Below are 27,177 nucleotides of genomic sequence, written 5' to 3'. Positions count from 1 at the left end.
CTTAAATACACTCACATCCTCAGAATTGTCATCTCTTATTCCCAACTAATGGCCAAGCTTTTTTGTGTGCATGTGTAAGTTGCTTCAGTCATGTCCAACTCTTTGCGACCCTATGGACTATAGACCTCCAGGCTCCTCTGTGCATGGGTTTCTCCAGACAAGGATACTGGAGTGGGTTGCCATGCCCTCCTCCAGGGGATCTTCTCAACCCAGGGATTGAACCCACATCTCTTACATCTCTTGCATTGCAGGTAGGTTCTTTACCACTAACACCACCCGGGAAGCCCAGGCTTTGTTACTGAGGGGCATCTGGCCTGGTTCCTTCCACTCTTGGGCCAGTGGTTCTCCCAGGTAGCTTGGGATATAATCACCTGGCATCTTTATCCCTGCTGACTTGCATGTTAGAATTCCCCACATTTCTCTGTCTCTTTCTCTCTGTCTCCCTCTCTCTCTTCTAAATTTAAAACAATTAAACTCTTTCTCCTTAGCATCACCCTTGCGGGGTCAATTTGGGAGACCTTTTGAAAGACAGCATGTAGTTGGCTTTCCAATCATTGTTTTAGATATGCAGTGGGGACAAGAAACTAAAGGGAGACCAATTTGGTCCCACTTGGAATAGATGTGATGACATAAAAGAGCACAGAGATGATGAACCAAATGGTTCTGGGTCCACTCTGTCATCTTGCTGCCTGCTATGGGTGCCAGCATCTGTCTTTGGCAAGCACGATAAATTATGAGTGGACCAGTTTCTAGAGCAACATCTGAAGGTGTGTATGTCATCATGGCCACTGGGGGAGCAGGGCCATCTCTGTCTCTATGGAGATAAAGACTGAGTCATCAAGGAAAGTAGGGATATGGGGAGAGCAAAGATGCTAGAGTCAGTGGGCTTGGGTTTGAATCCACAATTCTGCAACTTACTAGCTATGTAACCATGACTATGCCCTGGAATGATATAGCCTTTCCCTCTTTGTGCCTCATTTCCCATGTATATAAAAAGGGAATATTTAAGTCTACCTGTCTCATGGGACAATCCTGAGGATTGAATTCGATAACACACATAAAGGGCTTATTACATGCCTGGTGCATTGTTGTGGTTTGTTGTTTAGTCGCTCAGTCATGTCCGACTCTCTGTGACCCTGTGGACTACAGCCCTCCAGGTTCCTCTGTCCATGGGATTTTTCCAGGCAAGAATACTAGAGTGGCTTACCATCTCCTTCTCCAGGGGATCTTCCTGATCCCAGGATCAAAACCTCATCTCCTGCAACTCTCCTGCATTACGGGCAGATTCTTTACCTCTGAGCCACCAGGGAAGCTCTCCTGGTGCATAAACCATCAGTAAATGTTCACGGCCATGGCAAGAATCACTCTTACCACCACTACTAAAATTACAGGTGATTTACAGACATAGAGTTTAGGGTCAGAGTGCAAAAGTTCAAGTCCAATTGCATCTCTTACTGAGGAATCTTGGCCAAGTTACTTAAGCTCCCCAAGACTTAGTTTGCTTAGTCATAAAATAGGAACAGTAATGGTACGTGCTTCACAGAGGCAGGAATGAAGTTCAAAAATCATATTGCTGGGCTCTTAAATGTGCCTAGCACTTTCTTTTCATGGCATGACTTCTGAAGGGTTTTGATAAGCCCCCATCTCTCCAGGATCTCCACAAAGAAAAAAATTTCCACAGTTGCCACTTCTGTCCCAAGCACCTGGAATTCTGGGGTTAAAGAGTGTTCCTTCAGATTAAAAGCACTGAAGACTGTTAAAGGTAAATGCCCCGAAGTGGCCAGGAGGAGTACTACCCCAGCATCGGTTCTACAGTTTGGTTGCTTTAGCAAATACTTTCCAAGGTGACAATTTTATTTCTTTTAAAGACTTTTTTTTTTTTTTACGCGGACCACTTTTAATGTCTTTATTGAATTTGGGCTTCCCTGGTGGTTCAGAGGTAAAGAATCTGCCTCCCAATGCAGGAGATGCAGGTTCGATCCCTGGGTCAGGAAGAACCCCTGGAGAAGGAAATGGAAACTCATTCCAGTATTCTTGCCAGGAGAATTCTATGGACAGAGGAGCCTGGCAGGTCCATGGGATCGCAAAAAGTTGGACATGACTCGGCAACTAAACAACATATTGAATTTGTTACAATAGTGTTTCTGGGTTGTTTTTTTAAATGTTCTTTTGGCCTCGAGTCATGTGTGATCTTAGTTCTCCAACCAGGGGTCAAACCCCTACCCTCTGCACTGGAAAGTGAAGTCTTAACCACTGGACCAGCCAGGGAAGTCTCCAGGGTGACAATTTTAGGGAGGATGAGTGAAGGTAAGAGCACTAGACAGAACAGCTGCGGAGAGATGTGAAGGACACCTGGAAAGCCTGGAAGAGGGAGAAAGGCCTTGGATGTGCTGATCAGTGCTTCCTACAAACATAGTGACCTTCTCAATTCACTCAAGGATTCAGGTCAGGCAGCCCACTAGACCCAGGACCCAGGATAGACCCTGGGATCCAGATCATCCTCTCGGTCTTGAGCTCAGCATCTCTACCACACAGCAAGGCCAACCTCAAGATTCACCAGCGCTTTCTTCTGATTTGGGAAATACTCAGGTTTTCTGATCCAGAGAAGGCAATGGCAACCCACTCCAGTACCCTTGCCTGGCAAATCCCATGGATGGAGGAGCCTTGTAAGCTGCAGTCCATGGGGTCGCTAAGAGTCATCGACATGACTGAGCGACTTCACTTTCACTTTTCACTTTCATGCATTGGAGAAGGAAATGGCAACCCACTTCAGTGTTCTTGCCTGGAGAATCCCAGGAACGGGGGAGCCTGGTGGGCTGCCGTCTGTGGGGTCGCACAGAGTCGGACATGACTGAAGCGACTTAGCAGCAGCAGCAGCAGGTTTTCTGAAGCAATGTTGAGGCCACATGAAGCTCATCATGGAGTAGATGGTTTCACAACTCGCCATGGCCACGCCCTCTCATCTTTTCCAAATACTATTTTAATGATGAGCCAATTCCCCCTCTTCAGATGTGGAGAAACTGGAGAAACCAAGAATTTCCTGAGACCACAAAGCACAGAGAGAGGCAACGACTGTCTTGAAATAATGGGATGAGCTTAAACCAAAAGAAATCTTCAACCTATTAGCCAAACTAGTATTCGTCTAAGGAGAGCACTCCCCAAGGAAATTTGGGCCACTCTCTTTCTGAAGTATGTTTTAAAATTCAACCAGACTAAACAATGGAGACCACAGGGAACAACTCTCCCCTTGCCAGGTAGAAGGGGCTGAGGGCCGGAACGGTATTTTCCAGCTCTCATTTCTGTGATAAGTGACCCTACGTACCTGGGCTTGCTGGGCTGGGAGCAGAGACAGACAGGGCTGGTTGTTCACACCAACTTTTGATTTTAATATGAGCCAATTTAATCAGTTCCTCAGTACAGCCCTCCTTTCAAGTCTCTGGAAACATCTCAAGGGAGAAAATGACACTAAGAAACACAGAAATCCTTTCTCTTCTCAGCAGGCGTTTGTCACAGCGCCAGTTCCTAAGTGCACAAACGTTTGGCTGACCAAGTCACTTTGATATACTTTTCCCAGGGTTCAAAAAGAAAAGATAAACAAAGAACTTGTGACTTCAGGGGGAGCAAAGGTAGCCAGGAGTTTATGAGGTTGCTCATCTTCTTTGCATTTCTGGCAAAGAGGAAGGGAGTGTCAGTGCAGAGAAGTCACCTTGTTAGTGGTTTCTGCTACGGCAGGGTTGGGACCTGGGGGAGTTTCTGGGCGGGTTCCTGGGGTTTGCTGCCACTTTCTACAGGTAAATCAGAGCAGGTTCTATCAGCCACAGTTGTGTTGGGTTGGCTCACCCACCTTTTGTTTTTCTTTTATTATTTTATTTAATTCTTATTGGAGTATAGTTGTTTTATAATGTTGTGTTCGTTTCTACTGTACAACAGAGTGAATCAGCTATATGTGTACATACATCCCCTCCATTTTGGATCTCCTTTCCATTTAGGTCACAGAGAATCCAGGAGAGTTCCCTGCACTATACAGCAGGTTCTCATTAGTACCTACTTTATACATAGTGTCAATAGTGTATATATGTCAGTCCCAATCTACCAATTCCTTCCACCCACCTTTCCCCCCTTGAAAATAAAAGTGTTAGTCTCTCAATCCAGCCAACTGTTTGCGACCCCATGGACTGTAGCCCTCCAGGCTCCTCTGTCCATGAAATTCTTCAGGCTAGAGTACTGGGGTGGATAGCCATTCCCTTCTCCAGGGGATTTTCCAGGGATCAAACCCAGGTCTCCTGCATTGCAGGAAGATTCTTTATCATCTGAGCCACCAGGGAAGCCCTTGGTACCCATACATTTGACTCTATGTCTGTGTTTCTAATTCTTCTTTGCAAATAGGATCATCTATAGCATTTTTCTGGAGAAGGCAATGGCAACCCACTCCAGTACTCTTGCCTGGAAAATCCCATGGATGGAGGAGCCTGGTAGGCTGCGGTCCATGGGGTCGCTAAGAGTCAGACACAACTGAGCGACTTCACTTTCACATTTCACTTTCACGCATTGGAGAAGGACATGGCAACCCACTCCAGTGTTCTTGCCTGGAGAATCCCAGGGATGGGGGAGCCTGGTGGGCTGCCATCTATGGGGTCGCACAGAGTTGGACACAACTGAAGTGACTTAGCAGCAGCAGCATACTATTTTTCTAGATTCCACATATGTGCATGAATATACAATATTTGTTTTTCCCTTTCTTATTTACTTCACTCTTTTTCTTGACCATGCCACGTGGCATGTAGGATCTTGGTTCCCTGATCAGAGATGGAACCCCAGCCCCCTGCAGTGGAAGCAGGAAGTCTTAACCACTAGATTGCCAGGCAATTCCCCGGTTGGCCCTTTTTATAAAAGCAAGGACAAGTATTCTTCATTTCAAACTGATTGTTAAAAGGTATATGGATTTTCTCTAATAATATTCCTTCAGGGGAATTAAACAGGCACGATAAAAATAGTATTTTCTTTAGACTTTATGGGAACAAATAGGATATGTGTAATTAAAACTTTTTATTATCTAGGCCCTAACAACTTTGACAGTGATTTATTTCTTCTAGGATAAGAATGCTTAGAATCACATTAAGATCCAAAATGTTAAGGAAACAATGGCATGTTGATAAGGAAGTGTTTCAATATCAGCCATATTTCTGTGATATGCTTTCATTCTTCTATAGCTCTCAGACACATTTCCTGAGCCATCAGTCTTATACCACTCTGCTAAATAAGACAGACTTTAAACAAACACAGTGACTACCTTTTGATACTGTATTCCTCTGGATATTTGCCAAGAATTTGAGATGTAACAAATAAAAACTCATCTTCAATTTTTCATAGAATTGGACTGGGGCCAAGAAAACCTTTCACAAATCAAGAGTCTTCTCTGATGATGTGCCGATGATGTCATAATTGGAGGTGAGATTAAGAAACCTCATAGGATCTCAGCGGCTATACTCGCTAATTCCTTAGTCAATCGAATTACTTCCTTCCCATTCTCTGCAAGTTTATGAAAAATTAGAACACTGCTAGCCTGGCCTCGGGGGAGTATGGTAACGTACGTCATTACTGATGGAGGGTGGAAGAAAGGGAGGCTGGATTGCCCCAAAATTCTAGGCTCTCACTGCAGGTGAGCAAGGTCAGTGAGCATACTGACTGCCCCTGACTGACACTGCATGATAGCATCTTGGAAAAGTGCCCTGTAGCCCTTGTTTTTTCCCACTCTGCAAGGTACAGTGCTTAGGTTTTTCTGTTTCTACTGACTGAGGGTGACTGGCTGTCAGATGTTGACATGAGCCAAATACCTATGAGACCGATTCAAAACATCAATAAATTAATTCACACTGACAAGTATAACTCCCAAAGGTTCCAAGAGGCTCTTGAGTGTGATCAGACCATTTCCTCTAGAGGAAAAGTCATGTGGGAATCTAAATTACATTTAAAAGGCAGTTGGGTGATGCTCACAAGAAGTACCACCAAGGGATGATAAACCGTGCTGCCCAACTCCACTTCCAGGAATAGTTCTCAAAGAGGACAGGAGGATGGTCTTCAAGCCAGTGCTGACACTGCTAAATTAACCTCCTGATCCTTTCTCGTATATGGGTAAATTACCACCATCCCAAAGGATACAGTGATTATCTGTTTAAATATGTTATCTACATGTATTAAATAGATTTCAACATTTTTTCCTGGGAAAAAAATATAACAAAACACCCTGATAACTTTGACAGTACCAGGCAAAAGGTCCAGAGCCCTTGACTGAATTTGGGAAATATCCTTCATCTCCAGTATGACAATTTGGAAACTAAATCGCTTCATGGGCAACAAACAACTTAGACTCCAGCCAGAGGGCTTGCTTCTGCAAGCTGAGCAGAAGACCAACCAATCCGTAAAGTTTCCTCTTCTTGCATTCACCTCCAGGAGTGACATTTTCTGACCTCGGTTCTGTATTTCGGACTGCATTCTGCTGTGCCTGCCTGCTGTGTACCATGTTCCCATATGGCTACAGAGTGTCTTGTCCCTGTTGCTTGGCTGGTAATATGGGAGCATAATTTTGGTTCAGTAATAAAATGAAGGGAATGCTGGAGATTTTCCATATCTAGCAAGGTAAGCGAAGTGTTACAGCCCAGCATCTACTTAAGGAATTGTATTACAGGGGAAGTTAGGACTTCCCTGGTGGTTCAGTGGTAAAGAATCCACCTGCCAATGTAGGAGACACAGGTTCAGTCTCTGGGTTGGGAAGATTCACTGGAGAAGGAAATGGCAACCCACTCTAGTATTCTTGCCTGGGAAATCCCTTGGACAGAGAAGCCTGGTGGGCTACAGTCCATGGGGTCACAAAAGAGTCAGACACAATTTAGCAATTAAACAATGACAACAACAACATTAAAGAAGTTAAAACCATTAGCCAATACATTAAGAATTATAAGATTCTCATTTAAGGAATAACTCCTAAAAGTCATGTGCATGATTGTGGAAATTCTCTCAACTCCCCACTCTCTTTTCCAGTATCTGAAAGATACTAGAAAATACTAACAAATAAGAAATTCTTTTTCTTGAGTGAATAAATGTATTTCATGGGCAATTTTTTTCTTTTCAATAATAATGACTGCAACAATATTTATTAAGCACTTAGTGCCTTACCCTAGAGATCATACCAAGAACTAAATTAAATCTTCACAACTATTTCATAAGTTAAGTCTGATTAATAACTCTAGCAGGCATTAGGGTAAGAAAATTGGGCAAGTTGCTTAATGTCTGTATGCCTCAAGTTCATATAGTTTGTAAGTGTCAGAGCTATTGCTTAAGCCCAGGGAAACTGACCATAAAACCTGCCTTCTTAACTACTAAGCAATGTGCCTCCTCAAAGTTTCAAACTATAAATACTTGTGTAGTTTGGCCTAACCCATTATATCCATTAGTATTGAGACTATAAACTTGATTACTATGCTGAAGCTGCTTCTTGTTCCCTTTTCCTTCATGAAAAATAGGCAAATATAAAATTAGAACAACCTCCTGTTCTATTTCTCAGTGAATGACTTTATTATCATCTCAGCCAATTTGAAATCCCCATTTCAAAAAAATCTCCACCACCCACATTACCTTCATTGTTAATATTTATAACATGTGGTGAAAGGGTTTAGAACTCAACTTCATTGTTCCAACAAAAATTTAAAATCTTCCAAATTGGCTGAGGGGTCCGACTTCTAAAAGGTTTACTCCTCAAGTGTAGGCCTCTTGCCAACGCATCTGACAAAATGAGTCTCAAAATTTGAAAGTTATCAGAGCATCTTTTGGCAGGTTAAAGAGAGTTCCAAGTGTCCCATGGACTGCTAGAACTGTATCTCCAAAAAATATAATTCCTTCACATTTGTATATAAGAATTTAACCAGATGTTCATTAGGAGGAAAAACAGCCAAGTTAACTAAGCAGGGACCTATTCATATTCTACTGTGAAAACTACCAAGTCTAACATAACTCAAAGGAACCCAGCTTACTTTTCAAAATATTTAACAATTCCCCAACATTGGTATCTAACTTTCTGAAGATGGAGCCCCCCAAACCTTATGTTTTTGGTGAAAATGTTATGAAAGGAATCCATTTTCCCAGCTCTTTCTGATGTTTCCATTTTTCTAAGATGCTTCATGACACTGGAAATGCATCAGTGTCAAAGGGGATTAATCACAGTCCAATCACCATATCACTGTTAAAGTAGCCTAATCAGTTAGTGGAATCCTTTTCTGATCTTATTTCTCCTAGGATCTCAAAGGAGAACATCAAAGAGGGTTCTGTTTCAGGCATAAATGTCCCCCCTTCATTTTCTCATTAATCTCTTGATGCCTAGATACCCAGGAAGCATGGACTTTCTCCTTCCCTCCAATTTTCCAAACCCACATATAAGAGAACTGAGTTGTTCATAACATATTCTCAGAAGGCCATTCCCTCTTACATCCTCTTGCTCTATATTTATTTATTTCCTCTTGTTCTCCCATTTCCTCATCTCATTATGTTTGTATATAGCCTCATATTTTCAATCAATGATCCTATACTTCAGATACCTTCCATCTGTTTTTTTTTTCTTCCATCTGTTTTGACTTTAGTCCTTTAGAACAGATAAAAAGATAAATATTTCCCAGAAATAATCCCAAAATATTAGTGTAAAAAATGTGATACTGAACATGTATTGAATTAGCACATTAGAGACTAAAATCTGTTCTCAGCTGGATTTTCAATCTTTGTTTCTTAAATATTTCCTATTTGTTAGACTGGGATGTTGTTAAACTTGTCGCTGACATCTAAAGAGAAAAAGCTCTCATCTTCTACTCATTTAGAGGATTGGAAAGCTAGTCAAATCCTTTAGTTCAAGGGGCCTCAACCTCTGGGATCTAATGTTTGATGATTTGAGGTGGAACTGGTATAATAATACAAATAAAGTACACAATAAATGTAATGCATTGAATCATCTCAAAACCACAGTCCGTGGAAAAATTGTCTTCTGCAAAATCAGTCCCTGGTGCCAAAGAGGTTGGGAACTGTTACTTTAGCTCACATAAATAAAGCATGAGTTTCTGTTGAGAAAAACCTGATTAGATGGCTCAGTTGATAAAGAATTCCCCTGCAATGCAGGAGATGTGGGTTCGATCCCTGGGTTGGGAAGATCCCCTGGAGAAGGAAATGGCTACCCACCCCAGTATTCCTGCCTGGAAAATCCCTTGGACAGAGGAGCCTGGTGGGCTACAGACCATGGGGTCTTAAGAGTTGGACATGAGTTAGCGACTAAACAACCCCCAACAACAACTGGACCCCATTTAATCAATTTGTCAGTCTCTTTGTAGGCTAAATGTTTCAACTTTAGCAACATTGACTCAGGGTTAAGTTAGAATATCTCAGTCCTCCCCACTAAAGAATAATAAAGAATTTAAGCAGTATGACTTATCTCTTTAGTTCAATTGAACAAACATTTTTAAAGTATAAAGACATAGGGACTTACATCACTAGTTAAATAATGAAGTACCTCAAGTTCCAGAGGCAGCAGTAGCTGCAATAGTAACAGAGATGGCAGCTTGATTCAGATCCCCAGGCCTTCACCTTTGGGTCCATGGTCACCTTCACAACCATCATGGTAACAGCAGTGCTGTTTTAGAGACTCCAGTGAAGGCCAGGCTGCCACTTTTTATGTCAGGAGGGAAAAGAAACATTATCTCAGAGCAGAGATGTCATCAGAGTGAGAATTTAAAATACAGCCAATTTTGTTCACAGAAACCAGTCCTGACCAAAAGGACTGGTTCACAGATTAGATGTTTTAGATATCCCTTAGACAAATCACGTGGGAAGAGCATGACAGAAATGGAGTTACCACAAAGCAGATGAAGGTACAGCCAAAAATACTACATTGAAGTTTGTAATTGTGATCCAATTTTTTTACCTTTACACTAATACTGTCTCAGTTATCTGTTGCTACATAACAAACCATCCCAATACTTAGTGGCTGGTTTGTTCTTTCTTGTGATTCTGTGAGTTGACTGGGCTTGGATGGGCTGTACTTCTGCTCCACGGGATGTTGACTGAGGCTCGATGGGGCTGGAACGCCCAAGACAGTTCACTCTCCAAGCTGACAGTTGATGTTGGTTCTTAGCCACGAGCTTAGCTAAGAATGCTGAACAAAATGCTTGAATGCAGACTCACGTGATTTGGGCCACCTGTCAGTATGGCAGGTGGGTCTCTAAAGGAGGTAACCTCAGAGCTAATGTGGTAAGAAAGAAGGAAAGACATAGAGAGAGAATGACAGGACATCACTCCTGACATATCTTGTTGATTAAAGCAGTCATAGGCTCAGCCCAAGTTCAAGGGGATGGAGAAATAGGCAGCCTCTCTGAATTTGTGGCCATGTTCCCTGTGTATAACCTCTGCCTTCTGATTTCAAGAAAGGGAAAAGCAGCTAACTGAGAACTGGGGTGTGACCAGGATGGTGGTGGGACAAGGGACTCCATCAGACACATCCTAGCTGTGGTTGCTCCCCAGGTTTCCTTTACAAGCTTAAAAGTCCATTCCGTTTGAACTGTTGCACTTCTAATAGCTTCTCCATTTCTTCACATTACACTGCTGAAGGGGAAACACCTTTGTCTGGCCAGGAAACCACAAATCTCTTTTATCTGTTTCACTTTGCACTTGATGTTTTATACTCTCTAGCGGCCGGGTTAGAGGCACTAGGGTGTATGCAGCCTTCTAAGGCATCATGTACTGCACATCATATTCACCGTGGAAAGGGGTATTAAAATCTCAGGCTGTACTCCAGATCCAGTGTATCAGTCTCTGAGAACACAACTCATGCATACACACATACACACACAGGAAATCCCTCCAAGTGACTCAGATATGCACCCTTATGTTGAGTGCGTTGTTTAAAAATTTTTAACTTTAAATTCTTTGGGGGAATGTCTTCAGTGGAAAACTAACACATACGTAATTTTCCTTATATCAGATTGAGTCACACAATTGCTTTGGTCCTGCCTAGGCCCTTGTGAATAAAATTAAACATAACTCATTCTAAAGGCTTTATCTTTGCCTCAATCTCCTTTAGGTACTATTGGACTCATGGTGATGGAAAACCAAGGGACAGAAGAAGGTGGTGGTGTGCAGCTGAAATGGAGCTGCTGACTCCAGTGTGTGGTACACTGGATGCTTTGCAGAGTTCCAGAATATTGTTCTGAACAATTGTTGTTTGTTCAGCCACCAAGTCGTGTCTGAATCTTTGCGACCCCATGGACTGAAGCACACCAGGCTTCCCTGTTCCTCACTATCTCTCTGAGTTTGTTTAAACTCATATCCATTGAGTCAGTGATACCACCCAACCATGTCATCCTCTGTTGTGCCCTTTTCTTGCCTTCAATCTTTCCTAGCATCAGGGTCTTTTCCAATGAGTCAGCTCTTCACATCAGGTGGCCCAAGCATTGGAGTTTCAGCATCAGTCCTTCCAGTGAATATTCAGGGTTGATTTCCTTTAGGATTAACTGCTTTGCTCTCCTTGATATCCAAGGGACTCTCAAAAAGAGTCTTCTCCAACACCACAGTTTGAAAGCATCAGTTCTTCAGTTCTCAGCCTTCTTTATGATCCAGCGCTCACATCCATACAAGACTACTGGAAAAACCATAGCTTTGACTAGACAGACCTTTAGAGCCATTACCCAGGACATAATCACCATGCAATGGGGTCTCTGTGTTCAAGCATGAAGAGTCTGGTAACAGCATCCCAGTGTGTAACTGTGGAATCACCACTCTCACAGCTGCCCAACCCAGGTGCAGCACCTTTGGAGTGGAGAAGTAGCCTGGATGTGGGCACCCGGCCAACACTGTGCACGCCATCAGAAGGAAGCAGAGGCCCAGGAGAGAAAGACAAATCCTCCTTCCCTCCATGCCCAGTCAAACACTGACTCTCTAGAGTAAAGAAGTTTGAGTTGTCCCCAGAACCAAGCCTCCTAAGGGTTAATGTGGCCAATAAACTTTACTGAGCCTCAGTTCGCTCTGGAGCAAATACGAGTCCTTGATTCTTCCTGGAGATGCTATAAGGATTGATGAGACAATCACTATAAGATGCTGTGAAGTGAGTTGCTCAGAGAGCGAGATGAATACAAGGTATATTGTTAAGATCCACACAGAGCAGTTTACGATTTAGAAACCCTTGCTCCTACTCATTTCTAAAGGGACACACCCAAGCCAGCCTCTAACTCTTCGTGTCCCAATCTTAACAGCAGGCTCACTCTAGATGCTGGCAAATTGGTTAGGAAAAAAAGTCATTTCTGATCATCGGAACTGCATTTACTGGACAACCTCTGTTTTTTTCTTTTTTTCCTTTGATAGAAAGGCAGTCGCCAGCAAGGTTTCTTCCCCCAGCTGACAGCCGTTTCCATAAAGCCATGTGTTTTTTTAGAGCAGCCTACGGTGACATAGCCGCCCAGACATATGGTGTCATTATTCAGCCGACACAAATTTGACACTTAAGTGAATTTATTATATTTTGCTTTGCTCCTGGTGCCTGAAAGGCTTTGCCACTGTCTCTTCATAGAGCTTGTCACAGATGTTGATGTATTTTCCTCCTCCATGGCCAGGTTTTACTGTGGAAACTGATACAACTTCATGATAGAATTTCTAGATGAATTATTCACGCATTGCATGCTTTCTGCACACGGGGGCTTGGAAGAAATCCATACTATTCAATAAATAGTCTTTCTAATCCTCTGTAACAGAGCATTCTCTCCTGGTTTAAACTATGTCTCTTATCATCTTTGTAATCATACTGTTTTGGATAAAGTATTTCATAGTTGACAGCTTAAAATATTCACAATAGTTCACATTAATGTGCAACAAAATCATCCAGGCCCTGAAACAGATCCATTGAAGCAACAATAAAGCATACAGGCCAAATCCTCATCAGTTCAAAATTTTATTCACTCAGAACAAAACACATACACACACACACACACACAGCTGAACCCTTTAGTCAATTCTACTTCCAATGATTTATAGAGCAATTCCTGAAATATCTCAATATTTGTTATTGTAGACAGAATAGGCCCCTCTTGATGCTAATACCATCTGTAGAGATGAGTTTTTAATTGAAAAGAATTTTCAGCTTGATGGAAAAGAGTCAGATGAACTCATCACTGGCCTCTGAGAAAAGATTAATGAAACAAAAACATATCAAGCTTCTTTAATACCTGGAGAAGCCATAAGGATACCTCAAGTGACATTACGGGCTATGGTATATGGGAGGAATAACCTTAACATGACACAGTAAGCCCGTGGAAGAATAAAGAGCTATAATTACAGTTTTTGAAGGATACTGACCTGTTGACCTACAAGATTTAAGACTTTGCCTCAGGGTCATTTCTTAACGTAGTTTTTGTTTTATTGTGGCTCATTGTGGGTTTTTTTTTTCCTATCCCCAACTGAAATAAGTTTTCAACTGTATTCAGTAAAATTCTAAGGGATTAAAAAGGCTTTTCCTTCTCTGTCTTATTTTTAATTGAATTAAATGCTCAAAGCACATGTTTTTGAATCAGAAATTCTCTTCTTTTAGAATTTGCTTCCCATTCAAAGAGCACTGACATTTACAATTGTTCTCAGAACAGATGGCCAAAGAACTGCACAAAAGCACAAAGAAAGATGAAATTCTAGCTAATGATTATTACTATTTGAACACATTCAGGCAAAGTGCTGTAGATTTCATGGCTGAAGCTTTGAGGTCCATCCATGCATAACTTCCCTCATTTGTTGTCCATGGCACCACTCTCTTCCCAGCCTCTCACACCCTCGTCACCAGTCCTCCCTGGCTACAACTTCTCACAACCTCATACCACTCCCCAACAAGTACTAACAATTCTTTCTTTCTTTGAAATATGAATTCTATTCCAGCAGTACCCAAACTTTGTGGCACCAGCCACTGCATGTCTTCATAATTTTTCCACAGACCATGGCAGGGTGGTTTCAGGATAATTCAAGCACATTATATTTACTGTGTAATTTATTTCTATTACTATTAATTATATCAGCTCCACCTCAGATCATCAGGCATTAGATCCCAGAGGTTGGAAACTCCTGTTTTATTCAAATCTCTTTGTTTCCTCCAGCCTGCTCCAAGCCCCCACTGTCTTCATCCAGACATCCATGATATCTGTCTTGTCTTGTCTTCCAGTCTCCAGAATGCCCCTCACTCCAGTCTGCCCTGTCTATCATCACCAGGATAAAAGTCCTCATGCACTATTTTATTACCTCCTGCTTAAGAACCTATAATATGTTTCTATTACTTAGTGTCTATCCTTTTATTGATGTATATAAATGTGCTGGGCTTGTTCTAAGTCCTTAAAAATATCAACTCATTTAATCCTCACAACAATCCTGCAAAGTAAGAACTGTGACTTTTCCCTTCTTATAGGTGTGGATGCTAAGGCACAGAGATGATGACTAACTTGCCCAAGATCACACAGTCATCAAGTGATGGAGCCATGATTCTAATTCAGTCTGTATTTAACCAATACACTGTGCTGTCTCCTCTTGGAACCACTTGCACCTACATCATGTTTTATATTTTGTTTGGTTATTTATTTATCTATTTGGCTACACCAGGTCTTAGTTGTGACATGCAGGATCTTAGTTGCAACATGTGAACTCTTAGTTGCAGCATGTGGGATCTAGTTCCCTGACCAGGGATCAAACCCAGGGCCCCTGCATTGGGAGCACAGAGTCTCAGCCACTGGACCACCAGGGAAGTCCCCCATGTTTTGTATTTTGTAAACACCTCTCATTTCTCATTTGATCCAAGCCTTTAGCCTATTCAACCATAAATCCATCTTGTTTGAGTTCTTTTTAGTAAAAGGTCCTCTATTTCAATGAACCACCCTCCCTATGTACCAATGTCTACCTCCTGCACCTTTGCCTGTGGGGATGTTCTTGCCTGGCCTCTCTTTCCATTCATCTATCTGTCATGCATATATTATGTCATATGAATTATGAATATTTGTCATTGGAATATATGAACTTCTTGCAAGATGTAACTCAGTTCTCAAAGGAGGCCTCTGAGCTCACGGAAGCCTCTTTTCTTCTTTGCCCTCTCAGTGTGTGCACACAAAGCCCATTGCGGTTACACTTTGTTCCAAGAACATCCTCAAACTCCCCTTCTTCTCTGACACCCCCTTCATAGGCAGAACTTAGAGCTATGACAACCGCTTTCTCACAACAAGAAGGGAGTTGGCTCAACCCTTGATGATCACCCCACCCACCTGGTTCAACTCACCCTACCAGATTATGAGCTCCTCAAAGGCAGGTACTCCAAAACCTCATAGCATTGTAGGGAGTCAATGTGAATTTGTCATACATTAGCATGAAGTTCCACTTTGCTTTCTACTTGAGATATATATATATATATTTATTTATTTATATATACAGACACACACATATGCATACACAGACACATACACACATCTACACATATGTTCAGGCTTCCTTGATGGTTCACTGGTAAAGAACCCACCTGCCAATGCAGGAGACACAGGTTTAATCCCTGGGTCAGGAAGGTTCCCTGAAAAAGGAAATGGCAACCCACTCCAGTATTCTTGCCTAGGAAATCCCGTGGACAGAGGAGCCTGGCGGTCTACAGTCCATGGGGTTGCAAAGAGTCGGACATAACTTAGCCACTATACAACAACACATATATACACGTCTACATACAGGCTTCCAAGCTGGTGCTAGTGGTAAAGAATCCTCCTGCCAATGCAGGAGATATAAGAGACACGAGTTTGATCCCTGGGTCAGGAAGATTCCCTGAAGAGGGAATGGCAACCCACTGCAGTATTCTTGCCTAGAGAATCCCATAGACTGGTAAGCTACAGTCCATAGGGTCACAAAGAGCTGGACACAACTGAAGTAACTTAGCACACATGGAGTGCACACATATATACACACCTACACACACATGCACAACTATGCATGTACATACACACACATGCTTGTATCAGTTGTAATTTCTAACAACACTGTGAATCCAATGAAGACAGATCTGGCCTCCACTTTACTTGCATTTCTCATCAAATCAAGTACACAGCTACCCCATCAATCCTCACTAAATACTTGCCATGTGAATGGGTGAGTTATTAAAATTACCCCAGGAAATGAAGATCTTTGACTTGCCTTGCCAAGTGTTAAAAATGGCACCACTCAAAAATATATAGTCAACCACACATTAAAAAGTACTAAGAATAACTCAATATTTCTTGTATGGAACAGTTGCATTTTCTTCTGAGAATCCATATGTTAAAGTCTCTCTCTGTATTTCCCACAAGAGCACTTAAATCCAGAACTCACAGTGTATCTGGCTTCAAACCAAGTACATTAGTTATTTTGGAATTGCAGAATTAATAGTCATTCTCCCACTTGCAGATCTACCTCAAATAAAATTGTATTTCATTTGGATTAAGAGTTGTAACTCATAAATTCAGCCATAGCAAGCTGCACCAACACAACTCTTTAGCACTTACCACATGGCCCAACTTCAGAAAAATACTACCAATTATTAGTTAGTATAAATGGAGAAGAAAAACCTCTTGCCTCAATGCATAGAATATGGATATAGATATCTACATTTTACTTATACCAAGAACCAGAATAGAATAGCAATATTGTGATTTATAGGCCAAATTCACAAACAAATTCAGGAAACCATTTTGGGAATTTGAAGTAGCATCCAGATGCTTGAGACTAAAGCCATGATAATGTAATTTTATCAAACGTCTCATAACTGTTCAAAACAGAACCAAACAATGTACCCAGTTGAAACTACTTTTAAAAATAAGTAAATGACCATATAGAAAATATTATCTATCTTAATATTTGTTATTAATAAGTACATTTCTATTATTTTCAAAACAAAAAAGGAGAAGAGAAAAATTCACATTTAAAAGACTCAGGGAGGCTCAGCCTTAAGCAATGTTGCATCACAACCAGTGGAAAACCACTGATACTGACAGCCCAGCCCATTGGACACAAGGGAGGAAGAGAGGAATTGCATTGTTCAAATCATCTTATCACTCAAGTTAGGTTAAAAAGAAAAGCCAAACAGCCACAGTCCTTCTACATAGCAGCTGTAGATGAGAATCAAGCAAGTAATGTCATACTTACACACCATGGAGAGAACTGTTGACTTCTCAGCTGATTTTTTTTTTTTCTTTTGGTCATTCCATACACACAGAACATGAGGTCTCCCGTCACCTCCCAGAATGTAATAAGCCTGCAGGGATGAGACCGTGCAATATTTCAGTAACATGGTCATACTGAAAACATGGATTTAATTTCTGTGGTTCCCACTATAAGAGTTGTCTCACATTTTATTTAAATCAAAACTAATGACTTTTACCTACTCCAGTATTTCTGCCTAGAGAATCCCATGGACAGAGGAGCCTAAGCAATTCCAAATTAGGACAGAGCTAGTTTGGCCATTTCAAAAGAAATGTTGCCATATGCAAATGAGCATATCTTCACATACAAAGGAATCTTCATTTTACAAAGCACTGTGAGGATCAGTCATTCACACACATGTGTATCGAGCACCTATTACACTGTGGTAGGACTTGTGGGTGAAGAAATAAATGTGACCCTTGCCCTGGAGGAGCTCTTAGGCCCCTGGGGAAGACAAAAAATAAAAACCAATTTTTAAAAGATGAGATAAATGCCTCAAATTTGGTATGTACAGAACACAAAGGGAATGCATCCAACCCAAAGAAAGGAGCTTGGCAAGGCTTCCTGGAAGACTAACAATTGGTCCATGCCTTGCAGGTTGAGAGAACAGCTTGGTTTCCTACACATGGTCACTTTGAAGGTCAAATGAAATGCATGCAGAGGAGGTGGTTTTAGAACTTACGCCTTAGCAGGAATCAAGATCCAAGTTAGTTGTAAGTTTGCATTTCAATACAAAAACAATTTTATGTACTGAGTTAGGGTACTGTATATGTTATATGTGTTAGTCGCTTAGTCATGTCCGACTGCAACCCCATGGACTGTAGCCCACCAAGGTCCTCTGTTCATGGGAGTCTCCAGGCAAGAATACTGGAGTGGGTTGCCATTTCCTTCTCCAGGAGTACTGTAATATACTGTAGAGTGTACAAACAAACAATAAGAGATGGCATTTATCATCAGGAGTCTATGATTTAATTAGGTAGTAAATATCATATGCATGAGAGCTAAATAGCCAGATAGGGCAGTATTTGGTTCTATGTTAGACCTCGAAGTTTGCCAAGCCAACTCTGAATTTTCTATTCTTACCCAATCTTCTTTCCCACAACTTCTGTTAATGACGTGTTTGCACAAGAGACAATACTCATGTATAACTCTTATAAAGTTTTTCCATTTGTTTGTATATAGATAAATACAACAACATCAAGAACAAAGCAATTACCCTAATAGACATTCCAAAAAACCAAACTTGGGTTCATATTTCTCCATGTTTGTGGTAAATCCCATGTAGACTTGCTTCATAAACAGACCTCAATTAGAGGCCGTGTTCTTTCTCAGGACCAAAAAGTCATCATTATAGTTTTTACGCAAAGTTAGATATAGAATGAGTCAAAAGAATCAGCGACGCAACTTGAAGAAATGCCAAACTGGCGAATTCGATTTATAATTTATTTATGTGGTTGTTCCTCCATTGAGTCATGTTTTCTACATCTGAGAAAACACCATTGGTATGTTCTAACATTTCATGAGGCAATTGCACTAAAAGTGAATCTCTAATGCCTAAGGTCCTTTACCCCTATTCACAATGGGATCCAGCAGTTTGCTTTAGAGAAGCAAACCTTACAGATCAGTGGTTGTAGGAAGACATAGATCTGGGCTTGAATTAAGACTTTACCTCTACTGGCTGCCCTCTTTAGCAATTTGTTCGACTTCTGTGAGCCTCAGTTTTGCCATCTATCAGATGGGTATAATGAGAGTTATTGAATTGTTTGGGAAGGTTACAGATTAGAGGGAAGGAATGGCACACCCATTCATGCTGAGAGTCAGTTCAATCTCCGATTTGCAAAGCCATAAAATAGAAATGAGGTGGCCACATAGAGCAGACATGTATGCACAGAAGGGACACAGCTGCCCAAAATACTATCCATACAAACAAGAACCTCCCTGACTGCCTTGAGAATCTCAGGCTGTTCTACCACCTTTACAGACTTGGGCTCATAGCAGCCTTCATGAAGAAACTATAGAGTAGTCAATGCACTACCATTTAAGTGAATATTGATATTCTCTAACACTTAATGGCCATTCAAAAAATAGTGACGATTATATTCTTCATTACCAAATGATGAGTTTTTGCCTTGTACTTTCAGCAATATAAAATGAATATAAATACAGAACATCCACTTTCCCAGGGCTCCATGAACTTGGAGGGGCATGTGCTAGAGTGCAAGTCACAGAATTTGCTGTTGCTCCTTTGGTTTTGCTCTCTCCCCCAGTTTGATCTCCCTTCCTCCCATCTGGGAGCCCCTGCTGGATACCTGCAATGGGTTTATAACACAGACACTGCCCCCCACCCAGCTCCCACAGACTACCTTTCCTACTTCCTATCCTACTTCTCCTGCTACTGGGAGAAGTGACACCTCCCACTGGGCTTGAGGCTGTTAACTCTCCAAAGCCAGCCAATCTCCCAAGCCAGCCATGTCCCAAGGCATGGACCACATCAAAGCCACCTCTTGCCAAAGTCAGAGCAGGCTCAAGTGGCCATGACATCACCCTTACCACACAAGTCTCTCTACTAAAGAGAACACCTCTCCCCAGGCCCTTACCTGTGATTCTGCAGGTGATTAACCCACGTCCCCGAGTCGGGCTCTGCACAAAACCCACTCAGTTCCATACAAGGGCCCCACTTCCTCCATACTCTGCAACCTGGTCACAGGAGTGTCACTACCTTATGTTTACTCATAGCTTAAACATTTTCATCAGTTCAGTTCAGTCATGTGTGACTTTGCCACCCCATGGACTGCAGCACGACATTTTCATAGAAAAGTGAAAAAGCTCTTTTACTGGTTTCACTGTGACTCTTTTCCACTGGGATCTGGCATAGTCCCCAAGAAGAACAAGGGCACAAGAAAGACAAAGATGAGCAACACGCTGGCAGAGCAGCCTCCCCCCACACCATAGCTCATGGATTTTGCTTCCCAACCTTGTCTTAGCCTTACGATGACTCACTCATTCTCAGGAGGCTTCTTGGACTTTTTTCAAATAGTCCCCAGATAAGCACATGACAAGACTTTCAGATATGCTGGAATCACGGAGTGTGTGTAGCTTGGGTTTAAGCTGAAGGCCTTGTTGTAGTCATAAGCTAAAGATTTATAACTTACAGTTTCTTGATAAATTACTTTAATATGAAACACAGTGTTTGGAAATGGAAGAGTATTTTATTTTCTTGAACTCTATTTGCTTCTCCTCCCCACATCTAGATAGTATACACACACAATTTAATACACCTAAATTTAACCCTTTTTTATTCTCTTCACTTTCACCAGAGTTAAAATATATGACATTCATATAAGTCTTTTGTGTCAGAAGTTCCATTATTCTATAAATGTGCTCGTTAAATATTTCTAGCCAGCAGAATTTTTGCTTCCATTTCCCCATGAAAAAAATTTTCTGTTGATCAGTGGGCAAAACAAACTGGTGGCACTTATTTTTGTGGATAATATAATCCATTGAGGAAAGTCACTAATACACAGCAATTGAAATGATAAAATTAACCTCAAGAATAATTTTTGACATTAAATTACTCTTTATATTACCATAGAGGTTTCATACTTCCAAAGGCCATTGGCAAGGCTTAAGAAATTACATCAGAATCTTGCGATGGTAAAAAAGTATATTCCAATTTTTTTCAGCCTAATAAAAAGACTTCATTTCTAAATTAGTAATTTAAAGCATAAGTAATGTTATAATGTACATCCCTGAACACAAAGCAAAAAGAAAAGTACTCCTAAAGGTATTAAGAGCACAAACAATTTTAGCTGATTCTTAAGAGTGGTTTCATTAATCATTACTTCACTCAGGTAATTTATTTTTCATGCTACTCCAGTAAATTCCCCAGTTGTCTTTAATCTTCCCCATCATCTTTGTCAATGGCTCCAACTAGTTTCTTTTTTATCTGTGAGGCTGTTTTGTTACTCCTCCTTTCAGACACAAAGCAGCACACCAACTGAGTGATCTCAACAGCTGAGAGAACTACCTGGCATGTGTGAGGTAAAAGTAGAAATAACTTTCCAAAACAATGGAGAAATTCACTTTTGAGGAGCTTTAACATGCTTAAGTACTACACTTGGAGAAGATGAAAAAAAAAGAAAAAGTCTAGGAATATGGCTTGTGTATGAGAGAAAAATTCCAAATAAGTGACCCCCTAGAGGTATAACACACATTCTATTTGAGTTTTAACAATAGTTTCCAATCTGACTCACTCCCAGTGAGATTTGCCATGAATTTTAATGAGTCTTTTCAACTCAAATGTCCCAGTTTTTCTTTTCACACATAGCTAATAGCCCCTGAATAAGATAGTTAAATTTTTTACCTTAAGTCATTTTTTGAAGTAACTCTATCTTTTATTAGAGTACATTTGACTGTCAAAAGACATAACTTAAGTAAAAACCAATATCATGTATAAATTTTAACTTTTCATAGATCAGTATATACTAAAGAAAAAATCAAAGATACTTTGATATCACATAACAAGATGCTTTATTGTGAGATGGTAATATTGAGAAATAAGGGGAAATGATTCTCTGAGAGAGAGGAAAGCTATGAAAACAGCTTTCATAATTGCTAAACAGAATTGTCAAAAGAAGCAAAAGGTCTTCACTTTATTACAGGCTTGTACAAGTGACCTAAATTCAACAGCAAATCTATGTTGAAACTCTTAGGTGTTTCGGTTTCAGAAATGAAATAACACACCTTTCCTTGATATCTGGTCTCTGGAATATGGAAAATGCCAAGGTTCTTTGGTCCATTTTTCAGGCACCACTTTGCTTAATCCACAAGGACTTTTCCAAGTCTCACCAAGACTTGCAGTCCTCTAGACCTCTGTAAAGACCTTGTAGACAGGTATGAACATTCTACAGTATCGTTTCAAATATCTAATTACAAAGAAGGGCCTGTCCTATCTCCAACATTTAATCCAGAATTAGACAAATTCAGGCACAGCTTCCAAAGTATGGGAGGGTCTGGTGGTCCAGTGGTTAAGAATCCGCCTACCAATGCAGGGGTCATGGGTTCAATCCCTGGTTTGGGAAGATGCCACATGCCATGGGCCAACTAAGCCTGGGCTCCTAGAACCTGTGCTCTGCAACAAAAGAAGCCACTGCAGTGAGAAGCCTGTGCACTGGAACAAAGAGTAGCTGCAACTAAAGAGAAAAGACCTCATGCAGCAACAAGACCCAGCACAGCCAAAAACAGATAAATAAATTAATAAAAAGAAAAGAAAAGAAATCCTTTGTCTTGTTCTGCACTGTTTCCTCTGACCAGTGTCTGACCTGCCATGCAACTGCACCATGTCAGGGCACCTGGAGAACCATGAATTTTCCATGAACGACCCACTTTGACTTTCTTCCCTGGTCCTGAGCACCATGCGCCATACCACTTAGCCCCCAGATCTTAGGAGTACTAACACACGGGGCCTTAACTACGTGCCCTCTGCCCTCAGTGGCTGCTCTCAAGCAACTGGAAAAGCTGGGTAGGCAGAGACACTTTATCAAAGTCGTTGCCTAGTGCAACAAATGCTTCCTTTGAATGGTGCACTCTCTCAAGAAAGGGAAAGACACTTATTTAATCAGCATAGTGATCAAGGAAGGAAGCAGTGGCCTGACCACCGGGGCCTTGTATGGAGTTTATCAGAAAACCCATTTTCTGATAAATGTGATGTGATGTCATCCTCACATCACAAATGACCTTGGATTTAGACTTCTGACTTAATTCCCAAATGAACACACCGTATAGTCACTGTACTGTGTGTGTAAAAGATGAATTTGTCAAATATATTCATGTAAATGTGCCAAAAGCTTTCTGTAACCCTCTTTGGATGTTTATTTTAATATACAGAGAGGGAAAAAAAATAACTGGCTTCTACTACATGACAAGGACCATTCTAGGCACTTCAGTTCAGTTGCTCAGTTGTGTCCGACTCTTTGTGACCCTGTGAATCGCAGCACACCAGGCCTCCCTGTCCATCACCAACTCCCAGAGTCCACTCAAACTCATGTCCATCAAGTGGGTGATTATTACTCAGCCGTTAAAAAGAATTCATTTGAATCAGTCCTAATGAGATGGATGAAACTGGAGCCCATTATACAGAGTGAAGTAAGCCAGAAAGATAAAGAACATTACAGCATACTAACACATATATATGGAATTTAGAAAGATGGTAATGATAACCCTATATGCAAAACAGAAAAAGAGACACAGAAATACAGAACAGACTTTTGAACTCTGTGGGAGAAGGTGAGGGTGGGATGTTTCAAAAGAACAGCATGTATACTATCTATGGTGAAACAGATCACCAGCCCAGGTGGGATGCATGAGACAAGTGCTCGGGCCTGGTGCACTGGGAAGACCCAGAGGAATCGGGTGGAGAGGGAGGTGGGAGGGGAGATCGGGATGGGGAATACGTGTAAATCTATGGCTGATTCATATCAATGTATGACAAAACCCACCGAAATGTTGTGAAGTAATTAGCCTCCAACTAATAAAAAAAATTAATTAATTAATTAATTAAAAAAAAAAAAGTTGGTGATGCCATCCAACCATCTCATCCTCTGTCGTCCCCTTCTCCTCCTGCCCCCAATCCCTCCCAGCATCAGGGTCTTTTCCAATGAGTCAACTCTTCGCATGAGGTGGCCAAAGTACTCGAGTTTCAGCTTCAGCATTTAGCGTGTGTTAAATCACTTAATCTTCATAGCCACCCTGATGTAGGGACCATTATTAGCCCTGTCTCACAGATGAGTAAACTGAAGCACAGAGTGGTTAGGAATTCACCCCAAATCACACATCTAGCAGGAAATGGAACCCTGTTCCTAAACTGTCTAGATCCCTGCTCCAAACCACTATACTCTACTGCCTCCCATGGACGTGGCTCAAAAGACCCTGACAACGACCTGTCCTCTGATGCTTTGTCCTGGCCCCAAAGCAGAGTATTTTCATGGTCCAGGCACTTTTCCTTGCTTGATATGGCTATAGCTCATGTGACGTTAATGATCCCACTTGAATCACACTGGGCTCTGGATTCTAGGGTAAGCCAGTCTCTAAGCATCATCTAGACAAGCGAGATGGCCAACACACATAGCAGTCACACCTTGACCCTGTGGTTCCTCCTCTTCCTGAGCTCCCCACTGACCAAATTCATCACCTGTGGCACTTATTCTTCATTAGCTTGTTTTCTCCTCAGACCCATAGAAGTTATAGAGTCTCAGTAGCATTAGTCCACTGCTTTATCTTATTTAGAAGATTTGTTTAGTCACTCAGTTGTGTCTGACTCTTTGTAACCCCATGGACTGCAGCCCACTAGGCTTCTCTGTCCATGGGATTTCCCAGGCAAGAATACTGGATGGTTTGCCATTTCCTTCTCCTGGGGATCTACCTGACTCAGGAATCGAACCTGAGTCTCCTGCTTGGCAGGTGGATTTTCTACCACTGAGCCACCCGGGAAGCCCAAGTAGCACCTTAGTTTTCCAGAATAACTAAGGAATACTTTAAAGGCTACATGTACCTACATGGATCAAGTATTTTGGACTTTTCTTGTCTTAGAAAAAATATTCTGAGCATGAAAAGTTATCCTTTTGTCAATTGTTTAACACCTGAAGTTTTATTATATATAACATAATATTTGAGACACTGGATTTAAAGTATACTATCTATAGGGCAAACATTTGGAAAATGGTTTCCTTAACTGAGAAGATACATTATAGTAGATATGCGGGAATTTTTAAATATGCTGATAGATGTTATTGACCAATACTAAAATACCTCTGGCTTATCATATATGTTAAGCAAAAATACCCTAACCCAAACATATTCTGTTTTTCACTTCTTCTTTCCCAAGGTGTGAAAACTGTAACATATTCTTTAGAAAATTCCCCAAACACAGGCTGACACTTGGTCTCCTTTTCCCTCATTTCCTCAAGGCGAAAGTAATTACTAACAGAACTTTAAGAAATCTTGTGTGTGTTGGGAACTTAGCCTTTCTTTTCGATATCAGCTTATTCAAAGGCCATTTCCTCTGAGAAAAGCTATTGGTTCTCTTGATAATGAGCAATTCCAAACCTCTTCCTTTATCTGGACTATGACATTGTCATTGAATATGGTTTGGGACCACCATGTAAGCAAGTCATTTTAAACAGTTTTTAACATATCCTGTGACTGATGAGGAGTCAAACTTCATATATCAAGCAGTGGTAAAACTACAGCTATTTCCAGTTGACATGTGTATCAAGAGATTTTTCTATGTTCATACCCTTTGACCAAGTAATTCCACTTTGGGGACTCTATCCTAGGGAAATAACCTGCAAACAGGAAAAAAAAACTTTATGCACAAAGACAGTTACCAGCTATCTAAATGGACCCCAAATATAGGAATGGCCAATAAACTATCCAGTTAAAGGAATATTTTATAGCCCTTGAAATAGTTATGAAAATTTTATAACATGGAATATTTTTCTCATGTTAAATGGAAAGTTAAGATGAAAATTACATGTAGAAGTTAACCACCCTTCTGTGAAAATCAAGAGCACTGCAGAGCAACAACAATAACAACAAAAAAGGTGGGGGGAAGGGAACATAATATACTAACTCCCAGAGTAAGTAATTTTGACCACTTAAGTAGTCTTAAAAGAAATAAGAGCATTCAAGGCCCCAGTCAAGTGGCTCTAGAAAAGGCTTTGGTGTTTTACATTCTCTCACATAAAGTGGGACTCAATAAATACTTGTTAAATTAAGGAATAACAAAAGTATAGGTGTTCACTACTGCCTAACACGTTGCAGCATATGAAATGCTGATATGTAACCATTTTGACCAATAAAAACAGCAATTTCATGTGGTTCAACCATGTAGAGTCAATGAGCCTTGACCACCACGTGTTACAAAAGATCAGGATGAAATAATCTGAACCTCCAGCCAGTCACTCCCTCCATCCCTCCCTCTCCTCACCTCCCTTCTACCCCACAGTGGTCCAATAACCAGCTTGAAGAAAATCCAACTGGATATTTGACATGATATTGCAAAAGAAATAAAAATTTCAGAAAGCCTTGTTGCTGACTTTTCCCCACGTTGCTGTCATCATGTGGGTATACTATAGGGTTTAAGCAGGAGGTACACGTAATGCTTAAACTTTCCTGGCCATCGTGGGATAATAGACACTAGATAGCATCTTCTTTTCCTTCATCTGGACACCTAAAGAGAAAATTAGCAGATTTAAAATTTAGAGAGATTTTGTATTAGAAATAATCAGTGAGATCCCTCACTGTGGTCTTCTGATTTATTTCCTTTCATATACATAGAGTGGGAAATGTTGAATGGACACTCCCTATTTTGCAAAGAAAGCACTTTTATTTCTATTCCTTTCCCCCTTTACGATCCCCTTTGCCACTTCTAGGTAATCAACAAACAACATAGGTAACCTGACAGTGGTAAGGTAGAGGGGTGGGGTTGCTAAGGAGGCTTAGAACAGATTCAAAACAGCCAAGCAATATCTCCAATATTATAGACAGCTCTTGTGCAACATTCTGACTTCTATTTTAAGCAAATAGTCTACTTTTCCTTTTATGCTTTACCATTTCTAGTTCCTTTACTGCAAAAAATAAATATATAACTGTGTCTAATAACATTTGTAAAATTTTCACTTCTACCTCAGCCCTTTTCAGAGTTTTAGTTGTTAAAATTCTTGTCCAAAAAAGAAGAGGGAACTCGTTTCATTTTTTAAATAGGAAGGGAGCTAGGAAAATTATTCTTGAGAACTGCTGGAGAAAAACAATTAGTCTAAGTTACCCACAGTCTTATGATAAGTTTTTACCACCAAAAAACAGAATAACAAATATGTGAGATGATTAAAGAAAGCAGTTGATTTTAACCCATGATGTGGTCTC

This window comes from Cervus canadensis, chromosome 12, assembly GCF_019320065.1.
Source record: "Cervus canadensis isolate Bull #8, Minnesota chromosome 12, ASM1932006v1, whole genome shotgun sequence".
NCBI lineage: Eukaryota > Metazoa > Chordata > Mammalia > Artiodactyla > Cervidae > Cervus > Cervus canadensis.
The sequence above is the reverse complement of the archived record's forward strand: the minus strand, read 5'-3'. Positions refer to the sequence as shown.